Source organism: Eriocheir sinensis, chromosome 20, assembly GCF_024679095.1.
Source record: "Eriocheir sinensis breed Jianghai 21 chromosome 20, ASM2467909v1, whole genome shotgun sequence".
Lineage (NCBI taxonomy): Eukaryota > Metazoa > Arthropoda > Malacostraca > Decapoda > Varunidae > Eriocheir > Eriocheir sinensis.
Genome location: NC_066528.1, coordinates 5757787 through 5779965, shown reverse-complemented (window position 1 = coordinate 5779965; position 22179 = coordinate 5757787). Strand labels below are relative to the sequence as shown.

Below are 22179 nucleotides of genomic sequence, written 5' to 3'. Positions count from 1 at the left end.
GTCTTGCTCTAACAGAAAATTTTGACATAATTGCTATAACCGAAATATTTATCGACACCACAAATATTGATTTAAGTTCCGAATACAACATAGATGGCTACAGACTCTTCAACAAAGATCGTGTAAACCGCAGAGGCGGTGGCGTCGCCCTTTATGTCAAAAGCTATTTGCAACCCACTGACAAAACACCGGGAAACAGTAACGTTGAACACTTGTGCGTGCGAATAAACATTGCAAAAGTCAATTTAAATATATCTGTCACCTACAGACCTCCCGGGCAATCACTCAATGACGACCTTGAAATATACAGCTCTTAAGGCAGTCACTTAATAACAACGGCTCACTGATATTAGGAGACTTTAACCTCCCCCATATCGACTGGGCGACACTGTCAGGTACAGAAGGCGAGTCACATAGAATGATCGAATTTCCAGAAGAAAATTATCTAAGCCAAATGGTTTCTGAGCCAACTCGACAAAATAATATATTCGACCTTGTTATAACGACCCAAGATAACCTAGTCAGTAATGTCACGGTAGGAGAACACCTCGGTTCTTGCGATCATAAATTAGTGCGCGTCGACATTAGAGCTCAATCATCAGTGACTGAAAATAAAGTAAAGGTGCCCAATTTCAAAAGAGCTAACTTCGTAGAAATCCGACAAAAACTAACAGAAATACAACTATCAGATGACGGCAACGTAGAGGAAGCCTGGCTAAGCTTTAAAAATCACTTACTCACTCAGCAGAACACATTCGTCCCCTTGTGCGAGAAGCGAATTAACACTAATAAAAGCCCACCGTGGTTTAATAGCAAAATTAAACAATCAGTCAATGAAAGAAAATTGTTTTACAGGTTAAAGAAAGAACAAAGCACGCACGTAAACATTAGACTTTATAATGATGCCAGGCGACGAGTAAAAAGACTAGTAGGTCAGGCAAAGCGTAGATGTGAAGAAAATTTTTGCAGCCAACTGTAAAAATAATCCGAAATCTTTCTTCAGTTACATAAACAACAGAAAGGCGATCAAAAGTGGTATTGGACCTTTAACAAACAGCGACGGTGCACTAGTGACTGACAGCCAACACATTGCAAACCTCTTAAACAATTACTTTTCCTCGGTGTACTACTGTAAATCTCGAGCATGCATTGCCTAATTTTGAAATAACTACCGATGAAGTCCTTAAAGCTCTCCAATCACTTAAAACAAATAAAAGTCCCGGACCCGACAAAGTATATCCTATACTGCTTAAAGAAACAAAGAGCGAAATACTCTCCTCCCTCACTACCGTATTCAATATGTCCTTGCGACAAGGCATCGTCCCTTCGGATTGGAAAAAGGCTAACATGACACCGATTTTTAAGAAAGGAGACAAAAAAATACCAGGTAACTACCGACCCATTAGTCTAACTTCAATTGTAGGTAAGCTACTCGAGAGCATAATTAGAGACAAAATTGTGAGTTACCTCGAAAGCCACTCATTAATTGGGGATTCACAACATGGCTTCCGCAACAAAAGATCCTGCCTGTCAAACCTACTGACCTTTTATAACGATCTCTTCTCAGTTTATGACGTAACCAAATCAGTGGACGTAGTCTATCTTGATTTCCAGAAAGCGTTTGATAAAGTCCCACATCATAAATTACTTTATAAATTAAAGCAAATAGGCATTGACGGTCAAGTAAACCAATGGATCGCGAATTGGTTGAGCAACAGACAACAAAGAGTTGTAATTGACGGATTTAACTCAGAGTGGGCACCGGTCACTAGTGGCGTCCCTCAGGGCTCGGTTCTTGGCCCAGTGCTCTTCATTATTTACATCAATGACGTGGATGTTGGACTCAATAATCGCATTAGTAAATTTGCAGACGATACAAAGATTGGTAACTTGGTTCTCACTGACGAAGACAGGCAAAGCCTCCAAGAGGTCGGATAAATGGGAGATGCCCTTTAACGTAGACAAGTGCCAGGTCCTTCAAGTTGGAACAAAAAATAAGAAGTTCGATTACGAAATACGCGGCGTTAAACTCACAAGCGTTCAATGCGTTAAGGACCTGGGGATTAAAATCGCGTCAAACCTCAAATTCTCACATCAATGCATCGATGCAGCAAATAAAGCGAACAGAATGTTGGGCTTCATTAAAAGAAACTTTTTATTCAAGAATAAAGATGTAATACTTCCGCTCCACAATAGTTTAGTCAGACCCCACTTGGAATATGCGGTACAGTTTTGGTCTCCCCACCATGCAAAGGACATTGCTAAACTAGAAGGCGTTCAGCGTCGAGCAACAAAAATGATCCCTTCCTTGCGCAACAAATCCTATGAAGAAAGGCTTTCCACCTTTAACATGTTCTCTCTTGAGAAACGTCGCCTCCGAGGAAAACTGATCGAATGTTTTAAAATACTTAATGGTTTCACGAATGTAGACAGAACAAAATTGTTTATGATCGATGACACTTTGCGAACGAGGAACAATGGCACAAAACTCAAATGTAGACAAGTAAATTCAGACTGCACCAAATTTTTCTTCACCAACGTTGTAGTGCGAGAATGGAATAAGCTCCCACCATCAGTGGTCCAGTGTAACACGATTGACTCCTTTAAAAGCAAGCTCGACCGTCACTTCCTTGAACTTAATATTAACTAGAGTAGAAAAGCAACGTTTTGGAGCCATCTGATTAATGTAAAATCACTTAGGTTTAAGGACAGACCACCTAGTCTGGACCATGGGGTCTGTGTGGTCTGATTTTCTATGTAAATCTATGTAAATCTCTCTCTCTTTCTCTGGAAGCCCTTCAGGAATTTGTTGCAAGCGATGTGGCAGTGACTCCACCATCTATGGTGGAGAGGCCCTTCACCGAGACTGTGCCCTCTCCAGACGAATCTCATGCTTCACGGGAGGACGTGTTACCTGCCTCACAGGTTGAATCCCAGCCTGCCTCATAGGCTAATCCCCAGCCTGCCTCACAGGCTAACCCGCAGCCTGCCTCACAGGCTAACCCCCAGCCTGCCTCACAGGACAACCGCCAGCCTGTCTCACAGGCTAACCCCCAGCCTGCTTCACAGGCTAACTCCCAGCCTGCCTCACAGGACAATTTCCAGCCTGCCCCACTTAACGCTTCTCTTCTTGCTTCACAGGATGTCGGGTTCCAACCTGTAAGGAATGGAGCCAAACCGAAGCAGGCAACCAAGGATTTACTGACCCCCAGTACCTTCAATAGGTTCCAGGCAGACACCATGGAGGGTGAGTTTGAGACTCGCCTAGTTGGGGACTCCATGGTGCGTGGCCAGATGGTTGAGTTCTGTGGTCGTTCATCAAACGGACGCAGAAAACGTTACTGCTATCCAGGTGCCAGACTGGACGACATCACCGCAGCGTGTGATGATGTCACGAGAAATGCCGACCGAAACACCCTCTTTGTCATTCATGCGGGGACAAATGACGTAAAGACAACCCGTTCTGAGGAACTGCTTGAGAAATACCGCCGCATGATCAAGCAGTATAAACGTAAAACGGATGCCAGTAACATCATAATTTCAGGAATCCTCCAGAGGGTCGGTGCCGAATCTAGCTTTTACAGTAAGGCCTTCAGCACAAACAACAGACTTCAGTCCCTTTGCTCACAAGAAAACGTCCAGTTCGCTAACTTGTGGAACAGTTTTTACTACGAATCAGACTTGTTCCTTGTTGATGGCATCCACTTAAACCCTGTTGGAGCAGCCCGTTTCGGGAGGCTGCTCTGTGACCAAGTGGCTCTTCGAAAGCCAAAAAACGCGGAGGCGAGAACACCAGCAGCTCCACCGTAAGGGAGCACTCAACCCGCGAAACCCCCGACTCGAATCACATTAAAGCTTGCTATGTAAACGCTCGTAGCCTACGTAACAAATTTGAAGACTTAGAAGTCCTCGCAGCTACAAATCATTATCACATCATCGGAGTCACAGAATCTTGGATAGACACTTCAAATAGAGATTTCATTGCGGAATATAGATTACCGGGTTATACCATCTTTAATCATGAATGAGAGAACAGACAGGGTGGAGGCGTTATCTTTTATATCCACAACTCTCTCCATCCAGTATCCGGGAAAACAGATATTATAACCAATGTAGACACGGTCTTCATTGAAATTAAAAATAAATCTCGTAAAATGGTAATTATACTTATCTACAGACCGCCAAGGCAGACTCTTGATATCGACCACGCATTAAGTGAATTATTATTAGAAACAAGTAGCAGTTGCGAGGCAGTAATTGTTGGGGACTTTAACTTGCCAGTGAAAAGATGGGGTGAACCGTTGAACTGTCATACAGGGCTATTATGTACACAAATTTACTAGAAAGTGATTTGCATCAACACGTTCAAGAACCGACTCGGGAAAATAATATACTTGACCTTATCTTTTCAACGACAGCTGATCTAGTTAACGAAGTAAATGTTGGTCCAATTTTTAGTTCAAGCGATCACCGAACAATCACATTCAGCATCAATATGAAAGAAAGTAAAGTAACTCCTAGTAAAGAAAAGGTGCTTGATTATCAGAGAGCGAATTTCATATGACTCCGATCAATTCCAAATAATTCTGAGGGGACTGAAATCTCAGTGGAAACAGATATTGATAAATCTTGGGGGGCCTTCACCACAATATTGAACAATACCATAAGCAAATGCGTACCCTATCGTAACAGACGCTCAGCTTTTAAGAAGAAACCCAAATGGCGAATAGCCTATCTCTTAAAAAAAACGCGTATACAGTAGATACAATCAACTCAGAGTGAGGCTAACAAACTAGAGTTGGACAGAATTCGCCGCGAAACCAAGAAATCAATAAAACAAAGCAAGAAAAATCTTGAAGAATATATAACGGAAACGAGTAAATCTAATCCTAAAGATTTTTTTACATATGTAAAAAATAAAAAGTCACTCACTTGTGGTATCGGACCGCTTGCTAATGATAATGGTAACCACATGAACGATGAAATGAAATGGCTGCAATCCTAAATAACTTTTTCGCATCCGTATTTACCGACGAAGATTGTTTATCACCTCAACCGCCGGAGGTTAGAAGGACCGAAAAGATGTTAAGTTGCGTGCTCATCGTAGAAAGTGACATTTTGCGAACAATTGAAAAGATTAAAGTAAGCAAAGCTCCTAGTCCAGACAAAATTACCCCTACGGTCTTAAAAGAAATCAAACATCAAATTTGTAAACCACTCTCCATCATATTCAATAAATCTTTAACAGCTGGAAAAGTTCCGTCGGATTGGAAACTTGCAAATGTCACACCAATTTTCAAAAAGGGGGACAAGTCTCATCCAGGAAACTATTGACCAATTAGCCTGACATCGATTGTTTGTAAGTTAATGAAGACTATCATTCGCGACAATATGGTGAAATTCTTCGAAGAAAATAATATAATATATAATTCGCAACATGGCCTCCGTAGTAAACGTTCGTGTTTAACTAACTTACTTGATTTTTTTAATTATATTTTTGAGGTGTTCGTAATATTAAAACTGTATAATTCGTTGGTTCAACCCCGTCTAGAGTACTATGTACAGTTTTGGTCTCCCAATTACAGAAAAGACATAGAAAAGTTGGAACGGGTTCAACGAAGAGTAACAAAGATGATTCCTAGGTTGAGAAACTTATCATATGAACAAAGGCTTAAAGAAGTAAGTTTATTCAGCCTATCAAAACGAAGAATGCGAGGCGATCTAATAGAAGTGTTTAAAATGTTTAAAGGATTCAGTGATATTAATGCGGAAGATTACTTTACAATTGACCGATCAAATAGAACAAGAAGAGATCATAATTTGAAGATAATTGGTAAAAGATTCTCGTTACACGAAGCCAAACACTTCTTCAATCGAGTTGTTAATGTTTGGAACTCTCTACCCTGTGATGTCGTTGATATACAACAGTTACGGCCTTCAATAATAGATTAGACAAGTATTTTGAATCCAACCAGCAACTAAGATATTACTCATTGTCGTAATAACGTTAAGTTCTTTCGAATACTGGTGTCCTTGGCCGCTTTTATCGCCCGGTTAGTGGTAGCAGTAATGGTAGTTCTTTCCTCTTTCCTACATAATTTCCATGCAGTTTTTCCATGCTGCATGGTTCTTTTTCCTTTCCTGCCAGCTTTAGCTGGAGGGATGGGGGGTGGGGAGGAGCCTTCGCCTTTGCTGTCCTTCATCTTCCACCTTTGATTAGATAGTTAGTGTAGCTTGTCACAAACAGCCTCGTAAGGACCACCAGGTCTGCTGTTGTTTGTTCTTTCATTGTGTCTTTGTGTTCTCTCTCTCCTTCCCTCCCACGGTCCCGCCCTTTCTCTCTCTCTCTCTCTCTCTCTCTCTCTCTCTCTCTCTCTCTCTCTCTCTCTCTTAAACATAAATAAACATATATGTTAACAAAAACCCAAAGGTGAACTGCCGTGTGCTGCCTATTCAAAGGGCTTAAAGTCTATCTATAGAAATTAAAAAAATAGAAACATACATTATACATACATATATATACGCCAGAAATGGGGCGTCAGATCTATTGATTGATTGATTTGTGTTATTAAGCAAGTCAGTTTTGTTTTTGGCTACTATTTGTTTATTATGTTACCTGTGTTATTAAGCAAGTGAATTTCGGGTTTTGGCTACTTTTTCCCTTCTCCACATGAAGGGGGACACTGGGTTGAAGTGGTTTAAGAAGGAAACGACAGAAAGAAGGTTGTGACCACTGGTCTAGACATTAAGGCTTCCCGTCAGACGCCACAATGTATAAGGAGTAGGGATGGGCAGGTATTGTTAATTTGAGTACCGGTAGTACCGGTACCGAAAACTCAGGTGCCGGTACCGGCCAGAGTGTAGGACCCAGCAATCAGCAATATAGGAGGCCAGAAATGCCCAACCACCCATGGCAAACAGTATATCATGAGTGGCAGAAGGGAAGTGTAGCGTACCTCTCCTCCCACGAGGTGTTCCTCGCTGGCAGACTTCTGAGAATCGTATGGTGGCTTTTTTTCTCGTAATTTTACAGTTCAAGTTAATTTTCGACGTTAAGCAAGCAGCAAAAGATTCATTATTTTTTGTTAATGATAAAAAATCATATAGATAGGTTATATATTTGATTAAATACTACATAATAGAATTTTCCGAAGAGAAAACACACTCTCTCTCTCTCTCTCTCTCTCTCTCTCTCTCTCTCTCTCTCTCTCTCTCCGTCTCATGTCCCCACTAGGGGTGGGCAGGTACCGGTACCAGTACCGGTACTAACGGTACCAGCTAAACGGTACGGTACCGGTACCAGATTGCTCGGCACCGGTACCAGTTGCTCGGATTTATTTATTGGATTTATTGATAATTCTTCATGTCCGATTTTTTTTTTTAGGTTGTTAATATAGTTATTGTTATTAGACTATGATCGAGTACATCCATAATAACTATACATGCTATTTTTTTATCGAAAAAATAAATATTCACTTCATTCAGAGAGAGAGAGAGAGATCACCACTTAGTAAGTGGATATCTCGGTGATATGGGTAGTGGGTACTCGATCATAGTCTAATAACAATAACAATATATATTAGCGTTTTCTAAAGACTCGTGGGACTCACTAACTTTTAACCCACGACTTCGTTTTCTTTTTACTTGCCACTGTTAAATTCGTATGACTCGTTAACTTTTAGAGAGAGAGAGAGAGAGAGAGAGAGAGATCATATTTATCAATAAAGCATTAACGAAAAAGTTTGAATCCTTGGCGAGTTTCTGGCTATAAAGAATTGCATGATGAATTATATAAGATGATTAAATATTGGAGGTGTAGCAGGCGAGAGAGAGATCACCACTTAGTGAGTGGATATCTCAGTGATATGGTGAGTGGTACTCGATCATAGTCTAATAACAATAACAATATTTATTAGCAACCTAAAAGAAAAGAATCGGACATGAAAAATTATCCAGTAACTCAATAAATAAATAAAAGCAGGACAAAATGGTGGGAACTTGGGAGACGGTCAGCGGGGCAGTGACTCAGCGTCTACACACAGGGCTCATACCACATGGAGGCAGGCGAGCACCGAGCGTCACTAAGATCCAAACGGTACCGGTACTAGCGGCAATGCGCAGTGCCAGTGATCATTAAGCTTCCCGGAACCCAAGTGATCATGATGCTTCGCGGTACCAGTACCGATAGCAGTTATCGATACCAGTACCGGTACCTGGTATCGATAACTGCTATCGTTCGCGGTACCAGTACCGATAGCAGTTATCGATACCAGGTACCGGTACCTGGTATCGATAACTGCTATCGGTACTGGTCATCATGATCACAGGTTCAATGATCACTCTCCATGCGGTATAGGCCCTGTGTGTAGACGCTGAGTCACTGCCCCGCTGACCGTCTCCCCAAGTTCCCACCATTTTGTCCTGCTTTCCGTTTCCATCACAGCTCCCGTTTCCATTATTTGATTTATTTATTGGCTATTTTTTTCGAAAAATAAATATTCACTTCATTCAGAGAGAGAGAGAGAGAGAGAGAGAGAGAGAGAGATTTACATAGATTTACATAGAAAATTAGACCACACAGACCCCATGGTACAGACTAGGTGGTCTGTCCTTAAACCTAAGTGATTTTACATTAATCAGAAGGCTCCTAAACGTTGCATTTCTACTCTAGTTGATATGAAGTTGAAGGAAGAGAGAGGATTTTCTTTACAGGAAATTTGTTTGGGAATTTCATCAGAAGTCATTAAGAAAAAAAAACTCCTTTGGGTACCGGTACCGGTATCGGTACTAACGGTACTTGAGTTTTCGGTACCGGTACTACCGGTACTCAAATTAACGGTACTTGCCCATCCCTAGTCCCCACGTGTCCCCACGGCGCCGGACCTTCGACTCAACCTGACTGAAGCCGGGGGATAACAACGTCGTCAGGGGGAGTCAGACGCCGTCAGGCGGGGTCACACATTGCCAGGCAGGGGTGAGCCTCCGACTACATCAGGCGGGATGGAAACTGCAACGTTGCATCACAAGCCGGCAAGCAGCGTCGTGCCGGAGCACGGCCAACTAGCCGGCGCGTAGTCGTCCTTAGTCGCCCACAGGAGCACTATACATCACGAAAAGAAACGGCCCATCAAGTCTGGTTGCCCAACAACTGCCAGCATCCAGGACAATGTGCAGGAGACTCTGTCAAGTGCCTCGAGCGGCTCTCCACCTTCTGCAGGAGATGACAATGAGGTGGTGACGCTGGACTTCGATCACATCTTGTTATCATCTGGTGGCGGCGGTCCATCTCCGTCCATGATACGCCTGACGGAGTTCCGCCTAGGTCCGGCTACCGCTTGACCCCGTCAAGCGGGTCTGTTCGTGCAACATAGCTGGCGGTGGACCGCCGCCTGACGCAGGCAGACTCCTTCTAACCACGGCTGACCTCGACTGATGTCGGGCTGAGTTGGGGGTCCGGTGCCATGGGGACACGTTCAGGCCAAAGACGGCATGAAACGGGGTGTTGTCGGTCACGATTGATCCCGTCCTCAATTTTTTTTAGGTCGGAACGAAACAGGACCGATCGGGACCCCTAAGTCGGCTATGTGTGAACCCAACCTTACAGCTAGTTTGGAAATGACGGATGCTGATCCACCCATGGACGAAAGCCCTTCCGGCAAACTTGAAGGGTGGAAAGGCAGCTTGTATTTATAATATTAGTGCGGAGATGCTCAAAGCTGGTAATGAGGCCATGATACCTGAGTAACATGCGGTATTGGCTGCCGTATGGCATTCTACTACTATTCCTCCTGACTAGAGGAGGGGGCTGGTCGCCACTATCTGGGAAGGGAAAAAGTCCATGTGGCAGACCCCAGATTTTCATGGATTGATACCACCGGGGGTGGCAAAATTTCATCATGTTTTTTTCAAGAGGTAGATACCCACTAATGAAAAACAAACTTTGAAGCCAAGCTTGGAACGGTAGCTTAGTGCTTTAAAGATGGAGAAACATCCCCGATCCTGACCCAAAATTATGGAATAGGGGAAATATAAATTGCGATATCTTTTGAACTAATGGCCCTTTTGGTACAAATGACCACTCAAAATGTTGGAAACTTTATGTCCTACATAACTTTACCTTTTATATGCCAATAGGCTACATAAATAGATTACCAGAGGTCAAAAGGGCACGTAACTTGACCATCTGACCACCTGTCACAAAAAACACCAGTTACCCTACCAATTGGAATTTCTCAGCCAAAATGGGCTTAAGTAAAAGTAAGTAAGTGTCCAAGTCCATTTTATACCTAAAAGTGTCGAATTAATTTCTAACTGAGCCATGGCACATAACGGATTTTGATATATTTGAAAACGGCCATTTCCAGACGCCACGGTAGATGCCAATTTGTTGGTGTTCATATACAATCTTTCACATATTTTCAAAACAAATGTCAAGTATAATGTGCAGCTGTGCTCTTATTTAGTTTAGGTATGTAGAACATTTAAAGATCACCTAAAGGGGCTGCTCTATCTGGATGAGAAATGCAGCGTCTTCAACCTCCCCGAGCTGTCTTTCTTTCCTTTTCTCTTTCTTCGGTTTATGCTTTTTTTTTGGGGTAACCGGGGGATTAATCCTCCCAGGAGTCCTGCGTCCCTGCCCTGTGGTGAGCAGTCTGTCCAGCCCCTGATCCGGTTTTGCTGGTGGGCCCGACCGCGTGGCAAGCTTTCCCGATGCATCCACATCCGGGGAGCCTACCGTCAGTGACAGCTGCAGGGCAAAGAATACGGGACCCCTGCACCTCGAAGGAAGAAGAGCCCCCTAGCCCCTCTTTTACTGGGAGGAGTGGCCGGGGGAGGGGTGCAGAAGCTACGTCCGCCCGCAGAACCAGGCCCGGGGTTAACCTTCGGAGGGCTCTGCGTGTGGGCTCCTGGAACGTCCGGAGCCTCTCGGACGATGATCAACTACTCTACCTATCAAATGAGCTCCAAAGGCTGAGGGTGGACATAGTGGCACTCTCTGAGACGAGGAGGCCTGGCAGTGGCGAAATCAGTAAGGGGGGGGGGGGGGGTTACACCTTCTACTGGTCCGGTATGAGCAATGGTTTCCATCTCAATGGGGTAGCTATGGGCATCTCTAGCTAACTGTTGCCATTTGTGGATGAGGTTGGTCCGGCTGATGAGCGTATAATGCGATTAAGACTGAAGCACATTGGGCTTCATGTCTCTTGTTGCAGTGTACGCTCCTACCGAAATGTATAAAACAGAAGAGAAGGAGATGTTCTACGTCAAACTCGACTCCGTAGTAGACCAATACCCTCCCCGGGACACACTCATTGTCTTAGGGGATTTCAGTGCAAGAACTGGCACTGACAGGATTGGCTACTAGCTATGTGTTGATCCCCATGGTTCTGGTACCAGGAACATCAAGAGCTCTCTCCTCCTGAATTAGGAAAGATCCAGTAGGTTGAGATTTTTTATTTTTTTATTTTTTTTACGTTGCTGCCTATTGCGCCGGTAGGTATCTTCCCGGTGGGGCCTGATGGTCGGCCCAAGGCTTCTTCCAGGTGGGGCCTGATGGTCGGCCCAGCCCGTTCTGGCGCAGGCGAGTGTTTATAGTGGCGCCATCTTGCATTGCGGGTTCCTGGTACCAGAGACCAGAGCTGCACCGCTGGATTTGATATAGCGATGCCGGAGGGGTCAGTAGTCGTTGGGGGATCCTTCAGAACTGCAGGGTTTACCGGAGCGCTGAGTTCTTTGCAACTGACCATAGGCTTGTTGATGCAACACTCAAGCTTCATGTCAGGTCAGGAAGAATCTCGAGATACAACAATACTGTGTTCCATCTCAAGAGGCTGAAGGACCTGGCATGTGCTCAGAAGTATGCAGTGACAGTCTCAAATCGGTTCAATGTGCTTAGGACCCTAGAGGAACCTGTAGAACTGTGGGATTCCTTTAAAAATGAGACTCTTCAAGCTGCTAAGGAGTGCATTGGAGAGCGCCCGATATCTATGAGTGGATTCGCCTCGGTGGAGACGCTGAAGAATATTGAGGAGAGTCGAGCTGCGAGGTTTGCTGGGAATCGGGACCAATACAGGGTTCTGTCGCGTAGGACAAGAGCTCTCCTGAGGAGAGACAATGAGAGTTTTGTTAGGGGCTTCGCTGAAGAAGTCGAGGGCCATTTACATGCAAATGACCTCAGACCTGCTTACCGAGCCCTGAAGAAAGTACGCTTCAAGTCTCCCCCTCAGGTGAGGTGGGCGCAATCCTAACAGCTAATGGCTGCCTCGTTTCGGACATGGATGGGCAGAGGGCTCGTTGGGCTGAGTACTTTGAGTAGCTATACACTGCGGACCCTTCAAGTTGCAGCTTCAAGTTGCTGGGTTGCTGGTGGCGGATGCTGAGCCATCCATCTACGAAAGCCCACCTTCTCTTGCTGAGGTCAGAGAGGCTGTGGCAAAGTTGAGGGGAGGAAAGGCACCTGGCATCTATAACATCAATGCGGAGCGGCTCAGAGCTGGAGGTGAGGCCATGATCCGCGAGTTGCATGAGTATGGCCGTATGTGCCGTATGGCAGTCTTGTACCATTCCTCTAGACTGAGAGAGGGGGCTAGTAGTCCCTGTCTGGAAAGGGAAAGGGAACCGTCAAGACTGCAACAATTACCGTGGTATTACAATGCTCAGTGTGCCAGGCAAGGTGTTTGCCCACCTATTGCTGATGCGAATTCGCAGCCATCTGTTGAAGCTGCAGAGACCTAAACAATCTGGGTTCACGCCTGGTAAGTCAACAACTGACAGTATCCTAACGGATCGCGTACAGGTTTAGCGCCGACGTGAGTTTCGATAGGGGTGCTTTCAGTCTATGTCGATCTCAAGAAGGTGTTTGACTCAATGCATCGAGAGATACTCAGGAGTCTCTTGCTACTCCGTGGGATTCCTGCAAGGCCTACTGGTTTACTGACTGGCCTGGGACTGAGTGTTGTGAAGTGTTGGGAGGGCTTGTCTGGTTTCTCTCCCGTGAATGCGGGAGTGAGGCAGGACTGTGTCTTTGCCCCATCGCTTTTCAAGACTTGTACGGGCTGGGTACTAGGCAGAGTTGTGGAGCAGAGTCATTGTGGATCATCCATTAGCAATACCAAGGTCATCGATCTTGTTTTAGTTGATGAAGCAGTAATTCTGGCAAAATCGCTGGAGGTTAGAGTGATGGCTCTCGAGGCACCGCACAAGGAGGCGAAGCCCTTGGGACTTCAGATCTCCTGGGCCAAGACCAAGGTAATGGTATTTGGAGGCTTGCTAAATGAAACAGTACAGTCTGTATATGAGTGTGGCGAGGACACTGAAAGCTCGGATATTGACTAACCCTCTGGGACCAAGAGTGCTGTGAAGTGTGAGGGGGGAGAGCCCAGCTTCTTTCCCATGAACACGGGAGTGAGGCAGGGCTGTGTCCTTGCCCATCACTTTTCCAGAGTTTACCAGCAGAGGGGAAAAATGAATGAAGATGATGGTTACCTTTTGCATGAAAGATATGGACAGTGTAGGGGTGAGCAAGAGTAGACAGTCGAGTGCAGCGAGGTCACGGTAAGGGGAGAGGCATGCAGTTAGCAAGTTCAGAAGAGCAGTCAGCGTGAAAACATTGGTAGAAGATTGAAAGAGATGCAACATTGCGGCGAAATTCAAGAGGTAGGTCTGTCCAAGAGAGCTGTGTGTGTGGAGTCTCTCCACACATGAGATGCATGCTCCATGTGAGGGCGGACAAGGACAGTATCTTTGTCTGGGAGAAGAACTGGCGGAGATGATACAGAACGCCCAATTGTTAGAAGTTCCTCTTTATGGATTCTGTAAGCCAAATTAAGCCTGATTCTACTAGTTCAAAGAGGTTACAATGTCTTGTTACAAGACACTTATCAAGAGATTCCCGAAGAGCATGAAATACAACTACATGAGCTTCCCCAGAGTGAAATAATAATCAATACATATGTTGGGTGTTTCAACAGATTTGACCCCTTGCACTACCAAGCATCACATCTTCCTACAGTACCATAGTGTGTCCATTAAAGGACTATAGTATCCATCTGAGTAGCATCTCTATCTTCGTCGTCATCATCATCATCCTCACCACATGAGCCTTTAAATTCAACTTGTTCTTGTTCCTCCTCTTCCTTTGCCTCCTCCTCCTCCTCCTCCTCCTCTTGCATGTTTCTATAATTCTGCAACTTGCAAATGCATGTGCAGCCCATATTTACATCACTCCTACTCACAACTTATGGTAAGGCCTTTTGTTATCTCACCAACTTCAATCAACTTGCGTTGCAGGGAACGGTGACTCCGGCCCTGACAGTGAGGTAACAGTGTGAGCCTGAATACCATAAACAAACTTTACACGCTAAATAGCTACCAAAAACGTGTAACACCTCAACCCATTCTGATCGTATACCCTAACGCTTCGCGTACTGGTTGAGCGCCGATGTGAGTTTCGAGAAGGGATGCTTGTAGCCTATATGGAATTCGAGAAGGCGTTTGATTCAGTGCATCGCGAGGTACTCAGGGATCTCCTGTGACCCCGTGGGATTGTGGCAAGGACCACTGGTTTATTGACTAGCTCTCTGGGACCAAGAGTACTGTAAAGTATGAAGGGGGAGAGCTCAGCTTCTTTCCCATAAACACGGAAGTAAGGCAGGACTGTGTTCTTGCCCCATTACTTTTCAACATTTGTTGGTCCGGGTATTAATGCAGAGTTGTGGATCAAGGTCATTATCAAGCATCTGTTGGCAATATTAGGAGCAGTGGCGTTGTTTTTTGCCGGTAATGCAGTAATCGTTACAGTCACTCGAGGTTCTTCTAATGGTTCTTGAGGTACTGCAAGAGGAATTGAAGTTTTTAGGACTTCCGGGTCTTTTGGGCCAGGACCATGGTACAGGTGACTGAAGCCTTACAAGGTGAAGCCGTACCGTTTCTTAATTCATGCAGGTGACGAGGGCATTGATATCCTCAAAAATTTCACATAACTTGGTAGCGTAGTCTCGTAAAGTAAAAAGGACAAACATCCAGACCTTCAAATCGATTGTGTACCTTGTCTTACTCTATGATTGTGAGACATACACGTTAAATAGGGATTTGAAGAGGTGATTGAAGCATTTGATAATAAGTGTCTATGCAGAATCATGGGGTATCGCTTGAACGACTTTGTGTCACCGGCGATTGCTCCGTGAGATTGGTTCGAGGCCTATTTCCTGTATAGACAGTGAACGCCACCTGTGATTAAAGATGCATGCGGCACGCTACCTAGAAATCAACACTGCTCACAGGGTTCTTTCTGTAAGACCACACCGAGTGGAGAAGGCCAAGGAAACGCCCACAGATGTCGTGGACTGAAAAAGTCGGTAGATCCTATCAAACGTTACTTGCATGGAGGGGAAGGGGGCCTGCAAGGTGACTCGCTCGAAGGAATTCCCGCATTTGAGGTCGAAGGGTCTGGGAGATGACGTACCCAACGGCACCCAAGTGATTGATTGTTTGATCTTTGGAAAAATGCCATTGGTTTCACGAACGTTAAAGTATATCGATTAAAAGACCTGCCGCAACGGCTGTGAGCAATATCGGGGATGTATCATACAAATGGATTAAAGATTTCTGCACGCTTGTAATAAAGTCATAGTGCGTCCGTTTCCATTTCCATTTCGCTTTTGTCTTAAAAAAATATATTAGTTCTGAATGCTCTTTAAAGACATATTTTATTCACATGTGAAAATTCTTGCATATATACTATATCTTCACCTATAAATCATTAAATAATAGACTGACATACTGAAATAAGTAACAATAATAAGTAAAAAAGGATGGCCGTTCATCAGATGGTATGATGAAGTTAATAAGTTTACGAGAGGTTTACACCAAGAGAGAGATTTACATAGATAGATTTACATAGAAAATCACACCACACAGACCCCATGGTCCAGACTAGGTGGTCTGTCCTTAAACCTAAGTGATTTTACATTAATCAGATGGCTCCAAAACGTTGCATTTCAACTCTAGTTAATATTAAGTTCAAGGAAGTGACAGTCGAGCTTGTTTTTAAAGGAGTCATTCGTGTTACACTGGACCACTGAAGGTGGGAGCTTATTCCATTATCGCACTACAACGTTGGTGAAGAAAAATTTGGTGCAGTCTGAATTTACTTGTCTACATTTGAGTTTTACGCCATTGTTCCTCGTATGCAAAGTGTCATCGATCATAAACAATGTTGATCTGTCTACATTCGTGAAACCATTAAGTATTTTAAAACATTCGATCAGTTTTCCTCGGAGGCGACGTTTCTCAAGAGAGAACATGTTAAGGGTGAATAGCCTTCCTTTGTAGAATTTGTTGCGCAAGGAAGGGATCATTTTGTTGCCCGACGCTGAACACCTTCTAATTTAGCAATGTCCTTTGCATGGTGGGAAGACCAAAACTGTACCGCATATTCCAAGTGGGGTCTGACTAAACTATTGTAGAGTGGAAGTATTACATCTTATTCTTGAATAAAAGGTTTCTTTTAATAAAGCCCAACATTCTGTTCGCTTTATTTGCTGCATCGATGAATTGCTGTGAGAACTTGAGGTTTGACGCGATTTTGACCCCCAAGTCCTTAACGCAATGAACGCTTTTGAATTTAACGCCGCGCATTTCGTAATCGAACTTCTTATTCCTTGTTCCAACTTGAAGGACCTCACTTCATTAACAAACCTGACCCTAATCAGCATCCCGAGTTTTTGTTTGTCTCATTGGGTGTTGCTTTTCCGATGTATTATCTACGGCAACTAAATTATTCAACCACAACAGTGATGTAGGTCTACTCCAGTAAAAATCAATATATAGAAATTTTCACTTTATTGTTATGTTTTCTATCTTACAATCATATTCCATAATATTATGAAAGCTTGATGCATTGCAATTTGATACTGATGCAGTCACTATCATTATCGACAAATTCAAACTGGTAAATATACGATATCCACAGCGTATTGGTTACATACTAATCCAGGAACATGCAAGTCATCTGCTTCACACTTACCCAATTTTGGTTCACAGCAGACAAGGAATTTTGAGTCCTTTATGCCGCACTTGCGTGGGCTACCGAGGACAAGCGAGGGTTCGCAAGCTTGGGAACAGGTGCCCAACCTGCCAGTATTTGTGTGACAACTGTCACCTTCGGTATTTTCCAGTTGGCCGGGGTATATAATGGCCACAGCTTCTGAAATAGAAAACGCTACACATTAGTTTTCAATTGTTATAGAGTAAAATGAAAATTATCTGTTCATGTAAATATTCCTCTAATTAATTAAATGTATTTTTTTCCGGAGTTAATTGATAAGAGGAGGGAAGACACGATTGTCTCACCTCTTTAGTCTGTTAGCTGGACCATGAATTTTGGAGTTTGAGTACCAAAAAGCTGAATAATTTCCATGTGTATTTTCACATAGGTGGATGCATAAGATACTTGGAAAAGGTTGAAGGCTATCCCCAAAATGTAGCTAAGCTCCTATGAACCAAACCAGCCATCTGTAATACCCTTCGTCAAATTTGGCCCGAAAAAATAGATTTCAGGAAAAATGTTTCATGTCTTAAACAATAGATTAGAGAGGATTCAAGGTGATCTAATTTTATTTGTATTGAGCTTCTGCATCTTTTGGTATATTACATATGATTTTATACATATTATCGGTTAGGAATAGGAGGTAAATATGAAAAAAAGTCGATTTTGAGCATTTTGCAACATCGGTTATACCTTACGTTTTCTCTCATAACCCAATAATACATTATTTTGTCAAAAATCGTTTTGTACCACGTAAATACACATATCAACTATCCATAGACCCAAATACATAAATCTGATAAACTCTCAACTGGTAGAAAAAAAATAATGAAGCAGTCATTTTCCTGGTCGGTACAGTAAGGGGCCAAGCAGGCTAGCGGTAACGTCTTAGGACCATTGTTAGAGTAAAATATTATGATATTCATCATAATAATATTTTCTTTTCTTTCAGACCAATAGACAAAATGCCTGATATAACACAGAAGCTATGTAAGGTGAAACCATGCATCATATTTTTTTTTTTACGTCTTCTCCTGTGGCGCCGGTAGGCTTGTTTGGAGGGTTCTGATGGTATTGCCCAGTCTGTTGTGGCGCAGGCAAGTGTTTATAGTGGCGCCATCTTGCATTGGCTCATGCTGCCCTCCCGGAGCTCATCTTTAATCCTAGAATCTAGAGTCCGGGTTGATAGGTGGTCTTCTGGACAGCATGTGGGTAGTCTTAAGCCACTCGGCGGCGGCTGAAAAATCCCAGCTTGGTGTCACCGGACGGGGCACGAACCTACGTCGTCCTGAACGCGACGCCGTCATGCTACCCACTCAGCCACCGCCTGGAAAGAACTCGCCCAGAGATGTACTTGTCCTGCAAGATTTGAGATCGCGGAAAATAATTCATGAAGCAGCACAGATACGTTGCTTCAATCCTATCACAACACTAAATCTAGAAGAGAACTGTGCACCAAGTGTACATTAAAACATCGAGCAGACAGATCGATATTTACAACAAAAAAGAACATGTTAGGCTACATAAACAATCAGAGAGCCCGCTATGCAATTAGGATGAAAGTTTTCTTACTGTTAATTTTCTGCTGCAAGGAATAAGTCAAGAGCATTTTTTTAACGTCGAAGCCTATAGAACCGGTAGGCTTTCTTGAGGGGTCTGGTGGTCAGCCCAAGCCCGTCTTGGTGCAGGCAAGTCTTTATAGTGGCGCCATATTTTCTTGGCTCATGCTGCCCCCCGGAGCTCGTTCTTGAATGACTTGGACGGTCCCTCTAGAGTCCGGGTTGATGGGTGGTCTTTAGCACAGCATGTGGGTAGTCTTAGACCACTCGGCGGTGACTGAAAAATCCCAGGTAGTAGGGGTGGGATTCGAACCACGCGTCGTCCAGAACACGGTGAATACGCGGCCCGCACGCTATAGCAGAGGACCGTTGGTTAAAGCTGTTGAAGTGAGAGCAGACAAAACTATTCGAGACATTGCAGTTAACGACTGCGATGAAAGAGTTCTTGCCATTACATCAAGGGACATTGTGGCAGCTAAAGCACACGCCCATGCTCCTTGTTATAACTTATATTATACTTGTTCACGTAAAAGCTTGAGTCCAGATGACAGATCCGAGAACGATTATGCTGTGTTTGTTAATAAAAAAAAGATTTTGCAAAAGCTGTTTGAATATATTCAAATAGATATCTTCATTAACCCTTGTTTGATCCCACTGAATAACCTTACATTGAAATTAGGATCATACATCCAAGAGGAAGAAGTAGAAATAAAGGAATCAAGTAATAAAACACATTTCCAAACACATAGAAAATGAATTTGGTAACAGTCTGACCTTGTTCAAAGTTGGAGGTGGTGTTTACTTGCTACCAAGTACACTATCATCAGAGTCTATGGCTCGTGAAATGATTGACCTTCAAGCAAAATTTAAAACCTGCAAAAATGAAAAACAGTGCTCACAACTGATTGTTAAGGCTCCGTTAGTTCTGCGTGACAGCGTAAAATCAGTTTGTATCAAGGAACAGCCGTAGACTCCAAACCCCAAAGAGCTTGACAACCACTATGCTCTACGTGGTACAAAACGAATTTTGACCAAAAAAATATATTTTTGGGTTTTAAAAGAAAACTTAAGTCACCCGATGTAGGAAATTACTCAAAATTGGCCAATTTTATATATATATATATATATATATATATATATATATATATATATATATATATATATATATATATATATATATATTTTTGTGTGTGTGTTTTGTTTTTTGTTTTTTACCGATATGTATGCATCTCACACACTCACACAGCTCTTCTGAACAGAGTGGAGTCTAAGGCTTTTCGTCTCATCAGCTCTCCTCCTCTATTACTGACAACCTTCTACCTCTTAAATTCCGACGCTGTGTTACATATCTTTCTAACTTCTATCGATATTTTCATGCTGACCTCTCTTCTGAAGTTGCTAACTGCATGCCTTCCCCCATCCCGCGGCCGCGCTGCACACGACTTTCTACCCATGCTCATCCCTATACTGTCCAAACCCCTTATGCAAAAGTTAACCAGCATTTCCATTCTTTCATCCTTTTCACTGGTAAACTCTGGAACAGCCTTCCTTCGTCTGTATTTCCTCCTGCCTATGACTTGACCTCTTTCAAGAAGAGTGTATCAAGACACCCCTCCATCCGAAATTGACCTCTCTTTTGGCCACTATACTTATCACAATATGATAGCAATAGTTAGCGGGCTTTTTTTTTACAGCTTATTTTTGTTGCCCTTGAGTTGCTCTCTGTGCTTAAAAACAACGTATGTATTATACATTAAAAGATAGGGAAATTCAATACGAATAAAATGAGACCATCTACAACTCTCTGTGATCTACTGGTGAGGACATAATAATTTCCCTTAAATCTATATTTCTGGGACAAAATTGACGATGAGTGTTAACGATGGTTGATCTATAGTCGTTTAACTACATTTTGGAGACGGTCATCAACCTTTTCCACGCACCTTAGATATCCGCTTACTGAAAATACACATGGAATTTATTCATCTTTTTGATACTCATATTTCAGCAGACACACGGACTACTTAAGCCCTATTCACACATAAGCGATCTTGGGACGTCAGTGCCACGATCCTGGTTCTTTCTGGTATCGTCGGAATTTGGTGCATTTAAGGGGGGCGACTACGGAGTATTTTTTGACGAATATATTTAAAATCGGACGAGTACATGTTTTACGCTCAGCGTGGCCGGGAAACCCTAAATTACCATGTGGTGAGGTTTGTTTTCGTAAAATTAAAACCCCTCCCCCCTGGGGGGACTTTTGCGTCATAGTCGGACATGCGCGTCATAAGACGCTCATGTCAATATATGTGGTATCATTCGTGTATATATATATATATATATATATATATATATATATATATATATATATATATATATATATATATATATATATATATATATATATATGTAAAAATTGCATTAGAATATTTTATTTCTTCGTAAATTTTGTCATCTGTCATCCTCTCTTCTTCGCGCGGAGAGGCAGGGGAGGAAGAGAGGTGCCACCGCGCCAGTGCCAAGCGAGACACAGACGGGAAGAGTATGTCGTACTTTTCTCTCCTCTCCAGCCAAAAAAACGTCCTTACAAATGATGTACAAGCGCAAGGCAACCAGAAAAAGAGTCACCAACATCAAGAGGGCTTATGGAGCGGCCAAACCTCAGAAAACAAGCAAGAGAGTAGCGTAGAAGCAAGACACTCCCGCGGCACTCGCGCCTTTAACACACGCAGTCGTTCTACTCTCACCGGCGCGTTTACGCCAGTGCCTGTTGCCCATCTCCACGCCGCTCGACTTCACCATACCTGACGACGACATGCAACTATTCCTCTACTACGGTGGTGTCCTTCAGAGCACCACTCTTCTGCTCAGGACCCGTCTACGTGGTTCGCGATTTGGGAGTGCGGATTCAAGCCTTCCAGGATCTATTAAACAGCCAACCACTCAACTCACCGCAGCCCACCTTACGCAGCCCACCTTACACAGCCCACCTCACGCAGCCCAACTCACACAGCCCACCTTACGCAGCCCACCTTGCGCAGCCCACCTCACGCAGCCCACCTCACGCAGCCCACCTTACGCAGCCCACCTCACGCAGCCCACCTCACGCAGCCCACCTTACGCAGCCCACCTTACGCAGCCCAACTCACGCAGCCCACCTCACGCAGTCCACCTCACGCTGCTCAACTCCTCGCTGCTCAACTCCTCGCTGCTCAACCCCTCGCTGCTCAACCCCTCGCTGCTCAACACTTCAGCTCGACTTACTGTAGCTGTTATCACTGCACTACTCATCCCAGCTCGACTCACCGTAGCTGAACTACTCAGCGCAACTTACCGCGCACCTCAACACAACTCTACTCAGCGCAACTCATCGCACAACGCTACTCAGCGCAACGCATCACCGTCTGCCACAGCGCCCCAGCACCAGAGAAGATTTCGTTCCTCCTTCCTCGTCACTGGGGGGGAGTAATCTGTAGCAGTCACCGCTCAAATTCCGTGTTCCCCTCAGTGACAAGAAAATGGGGTGCTGCAAAGAACGACTTAAGATTCTGTGTTTTCATGTTTAATGTTCAT

At 43.8% G+C, this 22179-nt stretch overlaps 1 protein-coding gene across 2 annotated transcripts in view; it reads right to left on the bottom strand.

The window, feature by feature from the left end:
• LOC127001108 (vitamin K-dependent protein C-like) overlaps nucleotides 1–17311 on the bottom strand; it is a 28976-nt gene extending 11665 nt beyond the window's left edge. For both annotated transcript variants that reach the window (XM_050865279.1, XM_050865280.1), the window contains exon 1: nucleotides 17027–17311. The gene's annotated coding sequence lies outside the window, so the exon portion shown is untranslated. The remainder of the gene's footprint in view (nucleotides 1–17026) is intronic.
• Between the last annotated feature and the right edge of the window lie 4868 nt (nucleotides 17312–22179).